The following is a 4,233-nucleotide window of genomic DNA, read 5'->3' as shown; positions in this document are numbered from 1 at the left end:
TGTAGACCCTGTATTGAATATGAAAATACATTTAAAAAAATTAGTTTTCCTGATTGATTTAATTAATTCCCCATGAAATTTACTTTTTGACATGCCTGCAACATTGACTGCATCTGTCACACCTGTTTTAGTTAATTCAAAATTAGAACAAATGTATGAAACACTCAAATTCTGGTGTACTATATGGAGAGCTCTAGAAAACTAACATTTCAGAAAATACATATTTCATGACAACACATGTATTTTTTAGAAACAAATTTTGCTATGATTCACTGCTGCTTAAATAAAAATTATATAATATATGTTGTACTTTTCAGATTTTATTTACTTTTCCAGTTTCTTACACCAGAAAGACAATATAATATTTACACAAGTGGGTCTGATTTACTTTTATGAGTATGATCTCTAGTTATTTCATTTACTTATGGAAACCTCGAGTTTGTGAAAGGGAAGTAAACTGGTCAAAAGGAAAGAACCAAGATGAGGGAAAGGAAAAAAAGAAAGAAGGAAGGGATGATAGTTAAGACAATTTTGCTACTAATTTCTATTGTTTTATTGAAAGGAACCATTAATATGTAATTCCCTTCTTTAAAATTTCTTTCTGACCAATTTTGCATGCTTTTATCTGTCAATCTGAACAACTATTTTGAAAATAAGGGCTGCGGGTGGAGCGAGCGGTTTGGGTCCGGTGCAGCTCCAGGCTCCGTCTCCATTCCCAGGTCCGCGCCCTGTTGTGGCTTACAGTGCTGGAGCGTCTTCCTCTCCCCCATTTTCCTCTGCAGAAATAAATCTTATCATCGAAACCCTAAAACTTTATAAAGGGATATGTTTTGAAGTCTGAAGTATAATTTTGTTTTCAGAAAGCAGCTTAGTAAATTGCATACATTATGTATATGCAGTAGTTTTGTTAGTAGTAACAGTATTTTGTTAGACCTCCCTAATAACAGAAGAAAGATCTGTCTTTGCTTAAGTTGATCATAAATTACAACATGATTAGTATTATAATTGAGTGGTCCTGAAGAGTCAGTTAATTTTTAAAATGCCATAAAGTGTATGCTGTGGAAATATTATGGTTAACTATTTTGCAGAGAAAAAGCCTTCCTTAGTTGACCAGGTGTAAATGGTACACACCATTAGGAAGGAGGACAATATAAAAATACTTTAGGAAGTGGAAACAAGTGTAGATAATTTTAAAGAATTTAACAGTTGAAGCACTAAACCAAATTCACTTGACATCACACAGATACAATAAAGCTTGGGGATGTTGACTTCCCCAAAATTTATTATCTGAAGCTGCAGTAACTTAAGTAAGTACTTTTGAGTTAAACTTTAAATGGTATGAGCAATTACTTTTGCTAGAATAAAATGAGATTAATTGGGATATCATATCCAAGTACTTATAAAGGAAAAAAATCCTGCATTATAATCTTATTCTGATGGCACAGCCAGATTGACCTGATATCCAGGCATCATAGCTTATAACTGAAAGCATGTTAACGGTATAATTGAAGTATTCTATAGTTGCTTAAAATTTTAAGAATATAAACTTTTTGAAAAAGTTATAATATGTTTAGAAGTAAATAAAAGTTTTCAGGTCTTTAGATTAGTTATTAAACCAAATTATGAGCAAATGGTACCTGGGTTGCCTAAAAGTTAGTGTAGTCATCCCAGAGTACTAAATGGAATCATGCTAATTTAGGCAAGAGATTCATCCTACCCAAGTGTACACTCAGTTATTAATCCAGGAAAGAAGTTGTAGCAAATTCTGCATAAGTAGGTGTCTTTTTGTGGTAGAAATCCAATGTGAAGAGATGAGAAATTTTATGTGAGAGTTTTAGCCATCAAAAAAGTACTGTCACACACTCATGCACAAAACTACCTCTCAAAGAGTTGTCCAAAGTCTCCCTATAAAAGAGTTAAGAATATAATGGAAGAGAGAGCAGTCTTGCCAAGTTAGACAAATGACAACAAATTAAAAACTGAAGTACGACCTTTCCTGTGAGCTCTACTGGTTGTCCACGTACTGAGCTTTTCCCAGCGGCGTACCTGTCTCGGAAAGGAGTCTCGCTAGCACTGGCTTCTATCACACCGGTATGAATGACCGAGTCAAGTGCTTCTCTTGCGGCCTGATGCTGAATAACTGGAAACAGGGAGACAGTCCGATTGAAAAGCATAAACAGCTGTACCCCAGCTGCGGCTTTGCTCAGAACCTGACTTCCATGAGCCTGCGGTCCCCCTCTAAGAGTTACCCTACAGTGATAAACAGCGGGCCACATTCATTATTTCCTCCTTTGGAACCCAGTGGTCCACTCGGAGGCTTTTATTCCAGCCTTTCACCGGACCGACTCAACTCCAGAGCAAATGAAGACTTCTCTCCAGTGAGGACTAACCCCTACGGTTACGCCATGAGTACTGCAGAAGCCAGATTGCTTGCTAACAAGATGTGGCCACTGACCTTTTTGTCACCATTGGACATGGCAAGTTGGCTTTTATTACATAGGACCTGGAGATAGGGTCTCCTGCTTTACCTGCGGTGGAAAGCTGAGTAACTGGGAACCGAAGGATGGTGCCATGTCAGAACACCAGAGGCATTTTCCCAAGTTCCCATTTCTAGAAAATTCTCTAGAAACACTGAGGCTTCGTATTTCAAATCTGAGCATGCAGACACATGCAGCTCGAACGCGGTCATTCATCTCTTGCTCAGGCTGAACTGGTTCCAGTTCAGCCTGAGCAGCTCAAAAGTGCCAGCCTTTACTATGTTGGTCACAACGATGATGTGAAATGCTTTTCTTGTAATGGTGGCTTGATGTGTTGGGAATCTGGAGATGAGATGACCCATGGGGAGAGCACTCCAAGTGGTTTCCCAGGTGTGAGTTCTTGATACGCATGAGAGGGCAGGAATTTGTGGATGAAATTCAAGCTAGATACCCTCATCTTCTTGAACAACTGCTGTCAACTTCAGATCCTCCTGGGGACGAAAATGTTGATCCACCAATTGTACATTTTTGACCTGGAGAAAGTTCTTCAGAAGATGCCGTCATGATGAATGCACCTGTGGTTAAAACTGCTTTGGAAATGAGTTTTAGCAGAAGCCTGGTAATGCAGAAAGTTCAGAGTAAAATCCTGACCACTGGAGAGAACTACAAAACAGTTAATGATATTGTATCAGCAATTCTTAGTGCTGAAGATGAAAGAAGAGAAGAGGAGAACAAAGACAAGCTGAAGAGGTGGTGTTGGATGACTTGCCATTAATTTAGAAGAACAGAATGGCTCTCTTTCAGAGCTTGACAAGTGTACTTGCTGTTCTGGATAATCTTTTAAAGTCCAATGTAATTAATAAACAGGAACATGAAATTATCAAACAAAAAATAGATACCTCTACAAGCAAGAGAACTGATTGATACCATTTTAGTTAAAGGAAATGCTGCTGCCAGCATCTTCAAAAACTGCCTAAAAGAAATTGACTCTACATTATTTGAGAACTTATTTGTGGTAAAGAATAGGAAGTATATTCCAACAGAAGATGTTTCACGTCTGTCACTGGAAGAACAGCTGAGGCAGCTGCAGGAGAAGAGAACTTGTAAAGTGTGCAAGGACAAGGAGGTTTCTATTGTGTTCATTCCCTGCGGCCACATGGTAGTGTGCCAGGAATGTGCCCCTTCTCTAAGAAAACACCTGATTTGCCAGGCTATCATCAAGGGTGCTGTTCATACATTTCTCTCATAAAACAAAATAGGTTGTTGTATGCTGCCTATACAGAAAAGTCTTTAAAATATTGTACATTTGAAATTATTTGAAACAAAAAAGAAATTATTCATTCTTCAGCTGTTAATATTCATATTATATTCTGCTTTGGTATTAAGAACTTTGCCTCAAAAATGGTATTATATATTTAATCTTAATGTTTAGCTGCCAGGGAGGGATGTTTGATGAGCTGAATCAGTATATATGTGAACACAGGAGTGAAACACAGCATGCTCGTTGAGACCATTTAGATGTTACTGTATCTCGTATTCTTAGTAAGAACTTTGAGTACTAAAGAACTTCCCTTTGTAAGTACAGTACTAGAAACCAGTAGCTATGAAACTTGTCAGTTACAGTGCCTGAGTCTTTCTTGCTATGTACCTGCTCTAAAAATGTACTTACATTGCACCTTGTCACTGGTAAATGAGATATCCTCTAGTTGGTGAGAAATGTCTTAATAAAGTATGTTGAAAGTAAAAAAAAAAAAAA

At 37.5% G+C, this 4,233-nt stretch overlaps 1 pseudogene; it reads left to right on the top strand.

The window, feature by feature from the left end:
- The first annotated feature begins 1,865 nt into the window (after positions 1–1,865).
- Positions 1,866–3,726, top strand: LOC101577718 (annotated as a pseudogene).
- Positions 3,727–4,233: the final 507 nt, after the last annotated feature.

The sequence above is a fragment of the Octodon degus genome, unplaced genomic scaffold (assembly GCF_000260255.1).
Source record: "Octodon degus isolate 3935 unplaced genomic scaffold, OctDeg1.0 scaffold00408, whole genome shotgun sequence".
Classification (NCBI taxonomy): domain Eukaryota; kingdom Metazoa; phylum Chordata; class Mammalia; order Rodentia; family Octodontidae; genus Octodon; species Octodon degus.
Note: the sequence above shows the minus strand (reverse complement) of the source record. Positions and strands in the feature narration are given on the sequence as shown.